We start from the raw sequence: 13,853 nt of genomic DNA, 5'->3' as shown, positions 1-13,853 counted from the left end.
ATTTTCTTTCTTTAGTACACTTTTTATTTAGTGAGTTAAGGGACCTGTGTCCCTACATGGTGGTGTTCGATGTACAAACAGAAGAAAACATAGATAAAAAAAAAAGATAGAAGAGAGAGAGAGATTTGCTAAGGTTCAAATAGAAAAGAAACATAATGCAGCAGCGGTTGTGACGACCCGGAAATTTCTGACCACATTTAAACTTAATCTTTAAATGAATTAATGTTTCCGACAAGATAAACAAAGTCTGTTAAGTTGAAATTCAAAAATTTGGAACTGTGTCCATGTAACCTTCGACTTTTCCGGACGATTCACGAACCACTATTTGTAAATAAGATATGTATATAAATATATGTATATATTTGAGATTGATATTTACATATATATAAATGTTTCCAACATGTTAATAAATCAAACTTGTTAACACTTGATTAATTGAAACGGATTTTATGTAAACGTTTGACCACCCAGTTTGTCCGACGATTCACGAACGTTAAAACTTGTAAAAACGACATGATGATATATATATTAACATATGTATATATTTAACATGATACAATGATAAGTAAGTATCTCATTAAGTATATTAACGATAGGTTATATACATAAAATGAGACTACTAAATTAAGGAATTCGAAACAAGATATATATGTAACGGTTATCGACGTAATAACGTCTTAATTAACATAAATACATATGTATTGTATTAAGATATATTAATACATTATGTTTAACATGATAAAATGATAATTAAGTATATCATTAAGTGTATTAACAATGAACTATATACATAAAACGAGACTACTAACTTAAGGGTTTCGAAACAATATATATATATATATGTAACGATTAACGACGAAATAACGACTTAATTAAAATGTATATATATGTAATGTATTAAGAAGTATTAATACACATTTGAAAGACTTAAAGACATATATCAAAATACTTATACTTAACAAAGATAGTTATAATCGTATTCCCATTCGTTTTCATCAAGAATACTACTCGTATTCATACGGTATTTTCACCCGTATAATACCCAGCTTCTAGATGTATATACTATTGGTATATACACTCAAATGACCAGTTCTTAGCAGCCCTTAATTAGTCAACAAACATGTGGAACCAACCATTAGACAACTATCATGACTTATGAGCAAGAAAACAAAACAAGAACTCCTTTAACCCCAATCACCACTCACCATTCACTTCATTTCATTTCTAATTTTCTTTCTAATTCTCTCTCAAAACACACACACACCCCTCAAGAATGAAATTTCCAGTAAAATAATCATCATCTTCATCAAAAACTACTTCAAGAATCAAGCTATAATTATCATAGGAAGAAAACTTCAAGAACACTTCGAAAAACCTTTCAAGTTTGCAAGATTACTTTCAATCTTTCTAGTCCATTCCAAGAAATCATCTAAGATCAAGAAACTCTTTTTATTTACAGTAGGTTATAATTCTAAATCAAGGTAATATTAATATTCAAGCTTTGATTCAATTTCTATAAATATAACTATCTTTAATCAAGTAGTAATCTTACTTGAACTTGTTTTCATTCCATGATTCTACTTCAAGAACTTCCAAGCCATCAAAGATCCTTTGAAGCTCAAGATTAATTCTTGTCATTTATAGTAGGTTTACCTACTAAACTTGAGGTAGTAATGATGTTCATAGCCTTGCTCGATTCTTACATATATAACTATCTTATTCGAAGAAAATAACTTGTAATCACTAGAACATAGTTTAGTTAATTCTAAACTTGTTCGCAAACAAAGTTAATCCTTCTAACTTGAATTTAAAAACAACTTCACACATGTACTATATCTATATGATATGCTAACATAAGGATTTAAAACTTGAAAATATGAAGAACACCATAAAACTGGACATACGCCGTCGTAGTAAAACCGGGGGCTGTTTCAGGTTGGATAATTAAAAACTATCTTAAAATTTGAATTTAAAGTTGGTTTTCTGAGAAAATGATATTTCATATGAACATGATAACATATCTAAAAATGGTGGTTAAACTCAAAGTAGAAACATGTTTTTCAAAATGGTCATCAAGGTGTCGTTCTTTCGACAGATATGACTACTCTTTATAAATAGACTTGTAACCTGTAACTCTGACTATAAACCACCACTTTTTCTATTTAGTGTTTGAAAGTATATTTCATTAAAAAACCATAGCAATTTGATTCACTCAAAACCGATTTGTAACGAAGAATTTATGGGCAAAACAATATTGGTTAAAAATGGCTAAAATGACTACGGGATTGTTTTTACAAAATCTATACTAACCATATCCTAGCTAACTTTTCCTGTATTATACATGTATTTAAATATGTCATGACTATTTCCTTGTAATATACTAGTCTTGGTTAAGTCCGAGACAATATAATATAACCTTGATTGATTAAGACAATGGTTATACAATACGTCAGATAAATAGAAAGACACCATGTACACAATATGTCTAGATTAATTCTAAGACAATAGTTGTACCTTGGGTCATGATTGAGTCTTGTACAATACGTCTTGATTATTTCAGGGTGATATATTGGACTATATGTATGGACTACTAACATCATCATTCAAGAACACATCAAGAACACTTCGAAAAATCCTTTCAAGTTTGCTAGATTACTTTCAATCTTGAAAATCCATTTCAAGTGATCATCCAACCTCAAGAAATCTTCATTTATATCAGTAGATGTTCTTTCTATATCAAGGTAATAATTATATTTAAGCTTTGATTAAATTCTATAATCATAACTATCTTTAATCAAGTAGTAATCTTACTTGAACTTGTTTTCGCTCCATGATTCTACTTCAAGAACTTCAAAGCCATTAAAGATCCTTTGAAGCTCAAGATTAATTCTCATAATTTCCATTAAGTTTACCTACTATACTTTAGGTAGTAACGATGTTCATAACCTCGTTTGATTCATACTTATATAACTATCTTATTCGAAGAAAATAACTTGTAATCACTAGATCATAGTTTAGTTAATTCTAAACTTGTTTGCAAACAAAATTAATCCTTATAACTTGACTTTTAAAAACAACTAAACACATGTATTATATCTATATGATATTGTAACTTAAGGATTTAAAACTAGAAAACACAAAGAACACCGTAAAACTGGACATACGCCGTCGTAGTGAAACCGGGGGCTGTTTCGGGTTGGATAATTAAAAACTATATTAAACTTTGAATTTAAAGATGATTCTCTGGTAAAATGATATCTCATGTGAACATGTTAATATATCTAAAAATGGTGGTTAAACTCAAAGTAGAAGTATGTTTTTCAAAATGGTCATCAAGGTGTCGTTCTTTCGGCAGATATGACTACTCTTTATAAATAGACTTATAACCTGTAACTCTGACTATAAACCACCACTTTTTCAGTTTAGTTTTAGAAAATAGAGTTCATTACAAAACCATAGCAATTTGATTCACTCAAAACCGATTTGTAACGAAGAAGATATGGGCAAAACAATGTTGGTTAAAAATGGCTAAAATGACTACGGGATTGTTTTTACAAAATCTATACTAACCATATCCTAGCTAACTTTTCATGTATTATACATGTATTTAAACATGTCATTACTATTTCCTTGTAATATACTAGTCTTGGTTAAGTCCGAGACAATATCATGTAATCTGGATTAGTTAAGACAATAGTTATACAATACGTCGGATAAATCGAAAGACACCATGTACACAATATGTCTAGATTAATTCTAAGATAATAGTTGTACCTTGGGTCATGATTGAGTCTTGTACAATACGTATACAATATGTCTTGATTATTCTAGGGTGATATTTTGGACTATATATATGGACTACTAACATTGGACTGCTAACATTGGACTACTAATGTTGGACTGCAAACTTGACAACTTATATCATAAACACGTAAATAAAAATATGATGTGAATTTATTTTTATCATACTTTGATATATATGTATATATTTATTATAGGTTCGTGAATCGATCCGTGGCTAAGTCTAATTTTCGACGAATTGAAAATTTGTGAAAGTGAGTTTCATTACTCCCTTTTTATATATATATTTTTGGGCTGAGAATACATGCACTGTTTTTATAAACTATTTTATGAAATGGACACAAGTACTTAAACTATATTCTATGGTTGGATTACGAATACCGAATATCGCCCCTTTTTAGCTTGGTAGCCTAAGAATTTGGAAAATGGCCCCTAATTGACGCGAATCCTAAAGATAGATCTATGGACCTTGACACATCCCATTCGGGTTATGAATGCTTTAGTAATTCGATTGATATATACTGATTGCGACCGTCGGTATATAGCATGCAGATTGTGAAATGCCTGTATGCGGGGGATATTCTATATGCATCTTGTTAGTTCGGTTACCAGGCGTTCACCATATGAATGATTTTATCTTTATGCAGGTTGCAAAATGCCTGTATAATGTTTATGAAAATGAAAATGAAAATCTTGTGGTCTATTAAAATGATGAAAACGATTGTTTATGTTAAACTAATGAACTCACTAACCTTTTGGTTGACACTTTTAAGCATGTTTATTCTCAGGACGAAAGAAATCTACCGCTGTGCTTTTACTCAAATTAAAGATATTACTTGGAGTCATTCATGGCATATTTCTAAAGACGTTGCATTCGAGTCGTTGAGTTCAAAAAGATTATTATTAAGTAAATGATAGATTAAGTCATTTATAATTTGGAGATATTATGAATTGATATGCATATTTGTCAACTATCGTTGTAATGAAAGAATGTCTTTTAAAAACGAATGCAATGTTTGTAAAACGTATCATATAGAGGTCAGTACCTCGTAATGGGACCAAATGTTATTGTATTCGTCCATATGGATTTGGAAGGGCCATTACAGTTGGTATCAAAGCGTTGGTCTTAGCGAACCAGGTCTTGCATTAGTGTGTCTAACTAATAGTTGTTATGATGCATTAGTGAGTCTGGACTTCGACCGTGTCTGCATGTCAAAAGTTTTGCTTATCATCTCTTGTCGGGAATTACCTGCTTAACATTCTTAATCTAGACACGTCTTACTGCATTGATTGCATGATTAGTGTATAGACAAAATTCATATCTTAGCGTATCTTTTACTGTAAACTTTGCTTGACAGCTTCCGAAAGTTCCTCCGTAATCTACAGGATCTTCTGTACTACATATAGGTATTCTATGTAATTAGAATATCATCCGATATCCGATAATCATTTCATATCGAAAATCCTTTATTTTAACCGTGTAAGATGAATTTCGCTACTAGTTCGAGTTCCTCAGAGTCTGACAGCTATTCCGATATGGATTTCTACCTGAGCTCCGAAAGCAGTGTAACCGGAATGGATCAACTAATTAGCCATCATCAATTCTGGATGAATTGGGGATGGGTTCGTAGTCGACTAAATCAATGGAGACAAGAAGAAGGCGATCCCTTCCATCCACCGAATTTCCCTCTTGGCGAAGAACCTGAAGCACTTACCAGCGAACCTGTTCGAAACACCATCTTCACCCTCATTTCCAGAATAGCTCGCAACGATTACGTAATATCTACTATTTTAAACCTTATTCATCCGCTCGTCTCAACCACCCATGATCCCGGAATAATAGAAAAAGTCAACGAGCTTCGCAATCGGGTAATCAATCTGGAGAATATGGTGCACAACTTACAAGCACCAGCAACACCACCGGCACCAACAGTACCACCAACATCAACAACGCCTGTACCACCAACAACAACATCCGCATCACCCGCCTCAACAATCCGTACCTCGAGCAAAATCTTCATCCAACATCTCTCATTTTTGTTCTATATATCGTTCCACATCAACATCATATGCCTCGTAGACACCAAGGAAAACCAATAGTGATAAATGATGAAGTATTGATTCATAACTTCATTGGAGAAATATTCCGCGGCGATTATGTAATCTCCAAAGTCTTAGGGATTATTTAATTCTAGTTCTAACCATAGATATGATGGATGTAGGAATAGGAATGATAGAGGATAGAGTAGAAACCCTGACAAAGGTTGATGCGTAATTTACAAGCTAGACTTGTTATATAAGCACCACCAGCAGAACCGCCAACATCACCAGCAGTATTACCAACACCAGCAACACCTGCAGCACTACAATATCTGCAAACTCCATAACCACCGACAATATCAATACCTCAATCAGAGTTATGATGTATTTACTCATTCTTTCCAAAGAGTTTATATATATTTATATATATATATATATAAATATATATATATATATATATATATATATATATATATATATATATATGTGAATTTAGAAATCATAATATATCTTTTCATACTAAGCTGATACGTGTGAATTTTGAAGGGTAAATACTACCTGATTAATTCACATTACTAAAATGCTATGATATACATCCTTCGTTAACAACCTAAATCTCTAATTCAGCTCAATGAACTCTATCCCCTAATAAACCAAGTGTATTATTCAGTTAGGTTTGATTTTACACTTTCATTTCAGATGTACCTGAAACCTTCTAGAAAATATCATTCGTGCCTTGCGGAATTCACAAGAATTCTACGAACACCATCATCTTCCACCGAGAAATATTTAAGTTCACAATTAATATGTTACACTGTACACTCTTCAATTATTCGATATTCATTATCTATACTCACTACTTTCACAACGATATATATTCTTCCATAGAAATCAGAACAACCATTTTCATTCAGATTCAATTACATATTCTTATTTTGACATATCAGAATCCAAGCCAGGTTATGACAGATAACATTACTCTTAAATCCTTACATCTTTCAAAACAATACTTTGAATTCAAAACTGTACTAGAACATCACTTTTATTCATAAACCCAGAAATATATTCATTTCATACAAAATCCTAAATGATTTCATCTTGAACATCACATGTATATTGACAATTACCACCTTCGATCAAACCCTTTATGATTCTTGAAAACACTTCAATTGATAATCAATTGAGAAGATGAACCAACCACATATTATCGACAGAAGAAAAGAGTTAAACTTATAGTCATACACCTGGAAAGCTCTCTAAACCTAAGTAAGACTTTAACACGTATCCGTGATAAATCCTTCTGTGATGACTCGGATTTTTTTGACTACTTGATTATACTATCTACATGATTTAATAATTCCGACTTGATAAGCAATGAATTTTAATAAGTCTTGAACCTCCGGAAAGAGTTTTACACAAGCTTTTGGTCACTCTTTTATTCCTACGAATCACGAACGTTATAACTTGTATTAATTATATATATGTATATATATATATATATATATATATATATATATATATATATATTTATTTAACTTGGAAATATGATAATTAAATATCTCATTAAGTATATTAACAAGGTATTATGTATGCATTTTCATACTATTAATTTAAATAGTTTTCGGACAATATATATGTTACTTTTTAAACGACGTAATTAACTTATGTTAAAATGTATTTACATACAATGTATTATGAGTATAAATACATCCTTAAAAGTATTGAATACACTTAATAATATACAAATACAGATAAGGGATAGCTATATTCGTATTTCCGTTCATTTTTCTCAAGAATTCTACTTGTATTTATACGGTATTTATACAGTATTTATATGGTATTTATATGCGTATTATATGCAGCTTCTAGAAGTATTTACTATTGGTATATACCAATAGAAATCTATAATTACGTATTTATACATTATTTATACGCGTATGATACACAGCTTCTAGAAGTATTTACTATTAGTATATACGAATAGAAATCTACAATTATTGATGTATTATATCATGCATGACCTAATGGTTTTTAACTTATCTTAGATATTTTTCACTAAAAATCAAATTTATGAGCCTATAAATAAGCACCATTTCTAACTCATTTTTACACATTCATTTTCCAAATTTTACTTACAATTTTCACACACACTTGCAAGAACTCTCTCATTTTTTTGTTCTACTACTTCTTTCCAGCAACTTTACATTCTAAACTTGAGGTAAAAACTCTACTTCAACTCTTGTTCAATACATATGTTTATAGTTATCTATATAAAAGTTTATAAACTAGAACATAGTTTAGTTGATTCTAAACTTGTTTGAAAAACAAATCTAATCTTTCTAGCTTAACTCTAATAACACTTATTTATATGTATTATGATGTTATATTAAGTTAATATAAGAACTTATAACTTGTACATATAAAAAACACCTTGAAACTTAACATATATTGTTTAATCTCCATTCGGTAAAAAGCGGGTTGTTTTGGGTTGGGAATTAAAAACCTATCTTAGACTTTGATTTTGAGACTAAGACTTTGGAAATATGTTAATATATGTAATTAAGACTTCCAGTAATTGTTTCATGATTTTAGACAAAGTGGAAGTATTTTATAAAAAATCATATATCGGGTGGATGCCGGGATTCTTCCAAATCTGACTAACGGCACAAAAAGAGGGTAAAACTCTAAAAATTACTACTTGGGCTGAACTTTTTGAATTGGTTTTAAAAAATTAACTTATTAATGAATCCATATCAATTTGGATCACTTTAAACGGAGTTGTAATGAATATTTGGCGAGCAAAACAAAATCTGCTAAAATTAACATTGTATGGACGAAATTCATCTTATAAAAACTATATTAACCATATCCTTGCTAAATTTTCCTATATCCTATATATATATTTGGACATGTTATCATTAGTATAACAAAATATTATAATCTTGATTAATTCCGAGATTGTATATATATAATAATCTTGGTACGTTCCATGACAATACGTATACAATACGTTTTGATAAATCCTAAGTCAACACGTCTCTGGATTGATGCAAGACAATATGTACACAATACGCCGTGGGGTAATTCTAAGATTATATATATATATATATATATATATATATATATATATATATATATATATATATATATATATATATATATATATATATATATATATATATATATATATATATATATATATATATATACCGATTATTGGACTGTTGGACTTTTCGGACTATTTTGGACTTTTCGGACTATTTTGGACTACTAACAATGGACTACTAACAAAGGACAACTAACAATGGACTACTAACATAAAATGTTAAAAAAATTATTGTATAAGTATTCTATGAACTTGCTATATTAATTTTGTTCACATGTATTATTATCTGAATCGTTATTATTGTTATAGGTTCGTGAATCCAAGAACGTCGGCTATATTTTAATAAGTTGGAAACTTGTTAAAACTATACTTTTACGACAGTGAGTATATAGTCCCATTTTTAAACTCCTCAAACATTTTGGGATGAGAATACATGCAGCTTTTGTTTTTCGAAATAGACACAAGTACTTAAATATATATTCTATGTTGAGTTGTACCTTTGTATATATCCCTAATAGTCTGGTAACTATTTGTTACATGTGGTTAACATGTAAGCGCGAATCCTATTGATAGATCTATTGGGTTTGACAACCCCACTCGGGCTAGTTAGCACTAGTTCATAACGGGTGTTTAGTACTTCGTTTTACTACACTTGGTACGGTGTAGAGATAACTTTGAAAAGGGAATATGCACGGAAAACATCTGTTAAGTATAGTTACTGGGCGCTCAACATGAAACGACCCGTCCATATTACTATAAACGCAGTACGTTATTCATTGGTCCCATAGCGAGGTATTTGACCTCTATATGATACGTTTTTAGAAAATATTGCCTTCGTTTCATAAAAAAACACACCATTATTATACATAATGCATGTTTTAAACAAGTGGGCGATTATTTAAGGAATAATCTCTATATTACATCGGTTTACAAATACTACACACGTGCCATAACAGTCGAATATATTACATGGCAAAGGTTTTATTGAATGCAACTCTTCATTTAAACAAAAGCATGAGACTCCATGCACAGCTTGCTCAGATAATGCAACAGCGGAAGACTTTCTTAAGGACCTGAGAATAAACATGCTTAAACAGTCAACACAAAGGTTGGTGAGATATATAGGTTTAAAGCTAGCATCGATATAAATATAGACCACAAGATTTCATAGTTATAAACATTTCAATGAAGATATTCTATAAGTTGTTGAGCGCTTCGGTAACCATACTTAACCAATAATGTGGCATATTCCCTTTATTATGAAATCTCCCTACACTATACCAAGTGTAGTAAAAACAAAGTACTATGCAACCGTTTACGATACTAGAGCGACTAGCCCGATTGGGGTTGTCAAACCCGATAGATCTATCAATAGGATTCGCGCTTATATGTTCTTACAACATGTAAATATTAGTTACCAAGCTATTAGGGAAGATATGCAAGGTGGTACAACTCAACGTAGAATATATTTTAAGTACTTGTGTCCATAGCGTAAAACATAAAATGCATGTATTCTCATCCCAAAATGTTTTTAGAGTTTAAAAATTGGACTATATACTCACGGTAGTAAAAGTATATTAATAATAAGTTTTCAACTTATTAAAAATATGGCCGTCGTCCTTGGATTCACGAACCTATAACAATAATAATGATTCAGATAATAATACGACATATGAATAAAATAAAGCAAGTTCGTAGAATACTTATATATTAATTTTTAACATTTTCATGTTAGTTGTCCTTTGTTAGTTGTCCTTTGTTAGTAGTCCAAATATAGTCCAATAGTCCAATAGTCCAACAGTCCAACAGTCCAATAATCGGTATGTATATATAATCTTAGAATTACCCCAAGGTGTATTATATATGTATTGTTATAGACTCAATCATGACCCATGGTATGCGTATTGTCTTAGAATTAACCCAGACGTATTGTGTACATGGTGTCTTTCGATTTATCCGAACGTATTGTATACGTATTGTCATGGAACATACCAAGATTATTATATATATACAATTTCGGAATTAACCAAGATTATAATATTTTGTTATACTAATGATAACAAGTCCAAATATATATAGGATATAGGAAAAGTTAGCAAGGATATGGTTAATATAGTTTTTATAAGATAAATTTCGTCCATATAAAGTTAATTTTAGCAAATTTTGTTTTGCTCGCCAAATATTCATTACAACTCCGTTTAAAGTGAATCAAATTGCTATGGATTCCTTAAGAAGTTAATTTTTTTAAAACAATTCGAAAAGTTCAGCGCAAGTAGTAATTTTTAGAGTTTTACCCTCTTTTTGTGCCGGTGGTCAGATTTGGAAGATCCCGGCATCCACCCGATATATGATTTTTGATAAAATACTTCCACTTTGTCTAAAATCATAAAAAATTACTGGAAGTCTTATTTACATATATTAACATATTTCCAAAGTCTTAGCCTCGAACTTAAAGTCTAAGATAGGTTTTTAATTCCTAACCCAAAACAGCCCGCTTTTTACCGAATGGAGATTAAGCGCTATATGTTAAGTTTCAAGGTGTTTTTCATATGTAAAAGTTATAAGTTCTTATATTAACTTAATATAACATCATAATACATGTAAATAAGTGTTATTAGAGTTAAGTTAGAAAGATTAGATTAGTTTTTCAAACAAGTTTAGAATCAACTAAACTATGTTCTAGTTTATAAACTCTTATATAGATAGCTATAAACATATGTATTGAACAAGAGTTGAAGTAGAGTTTTTACCTCAAGTTTAGAATGTAAAGTTGCTAGAAAGAAGTAGTAGAACAAAACTTGAGAGAGTTCTTGCAAGTGTGTGTGAAAATTGGAAGTAAAATTTGGAAAATGAATGTGTAAAAATGAGTTAGAAATGGTGCTTATTTATAGGCTCATAAATTTGGTTTTTAGTAAAAAATATCTAAGATAAGTTAAAAATCATTAGGTCATACATGACATAATACATCAATAACTGTAGATTACTATTCGTATATACCAATAGTAAATACTTCTAGAAGCTGCATATAATACGCGTATAAATACCGTATAAATACGTAATTGTAGATTTCTATTGATATATACCAATAGTAAATACTTATAGAAGCTGCATATAATACGCGTATAAATACAGTATAAATACTATATAAATATCGTATAAATACGAGTAGAATTCTTGAGAAAAATGAACGGAAAATATGAATATAGATATTCCTTATTTGTATATTATTAAGTGTATTCAATACTTTTACTGATGTATTTATACTCATAATATATTGTATGTAAATACATTTTAACATAAGTTAATTACGTCATTTAAAAAGTAACATATATATTGTCCGAAAACTCTTTAAATTAATAGTATGAAAATGTATATATAATACCTTGTTAATATACTTAATGAGATATTAAATTATCATATTTTCAAGTTAAATATATATATATATATATATAATTAATACAAGTTATGACGTTCGTGAATCGTAGGAATAAAAGGGTAGTCAAATGCTTATATAAAACTCTTTCCGGAGGTTCAAGACTTATTAAAATTCATTGTTTATCAAGTCGGAAATATTAAATCATGTAAATAGTATAATCAAGTAGTCGGAAAAATTCGGGTCATCACAGTACCTACCCGTTAAAGAAATTTCGTCCCGAAATTTGAAGTAGTACCTATTCAATGGGCGGTGTTTGTAAACAGATGTGGATACTTCTGTTTCATCTGGTCCTCTCTTTCCCAAGTGAACTCGGGACCTCTTCGAGCATTCCAACGAACCTTAACTATAGGTATGTTGCTTTGCTTGAGCTTTTTGACTTCACGGTCCATGATTTCAAGAGGAACAGTGAGGTCTTCTTTTGCAAGGCATTTCCTTAGGTTCGAAAAGTGAAAGGTATTGTGTACTCCAGCTAGTTGTTGTGGTAGCTTAAGTTTATAAGCCACTGGTCTAATACGTTCGATGATCTTGAATGGTCCTACGTATCTTGGGTTTAGTTTACCCCTCTTACCAAAGCGTATCACACCTTTCCATACTGACACCTTTAACATAACCATGTCATAAACCTGAAATTCCAATGGCTTCCTTCGAACATCGGCATAGCTCTTTTGACGACTTTGGGCGGTCTTTAATCTCTCCTTGATTTGAACAATCTTTTTTGTAGTCCCCTGTATGATCTCGAGACCAGTTAGTTGTCGGTCTCCTACTTCATACCAACAGATCGGGGATCTACACTTTCTTCCATAAAGTGCTTCAAATGGTGCAACTTTAATACTCGTATGGTAACTGTTGTTATATGAGAATTCTGCTAATGGTAGATATTTATACCATCCGTGTCATAACCCGTCCTTAACCATAAGAACGAGTTAGATAACGTATGATTTCATTGCGAGGTATTGACCTCTATATGCGATATTTTTAAAAGAACAACTGCATTTATTTTACATTACAAACCATAACTCTTATTTTAATACAAGCTTTAGACAATAAAAAGATGATTATCGTTTAGCGATAATCTTAGACTTACAAACTTTACATGTGATGATAACAATACGATTTCTAGCATATTTTACATTACAATTCCTCGGATATGCAGTTTTATTTTTGACACAAATATGCATACTCAAGATCTTGCTTAAATTCAACATGTTGCAGCGGAAGCTTCTAATTATCACCTGAGAATGAACATGCTTAAAACGTCAACATAAAGTTGGTGAGATATAGGTTTAATGCCGGCAGCAATATATATATATAGACCACAAGATTTCATATATAAACATTTTAATAAAAATATTCTAAGTGGTTGAGCACTTGGTAACCATACTTAACATTTAATCACGTCGCATATTCCCTTTATTATGAAATCTTATTACACCGTACCAAGTGTAGTCACGAAACGAAGTACTGTGCAAC

This window comes from Rutidosis leptorrhynchoides, chromosome 4 (genome assembly GCF_046630445.1).
Source record: "Rutidosis leptorrhynchoides isolate AG116_Rl617_1_P2 chromosome 4, CSIRO_AGI_Rlap_v1, whole genome shotgun sequence".
Lineage (NCBI taxonomy): Eukaryota > Viridiplantae > Streptophyta > Magnoliopsida > Asterales > Asteraceae > Rutidosis > Rutidosis leptorrhynchoides.
Note: the sequence above shows the minus strand (reverse complement) of the source record.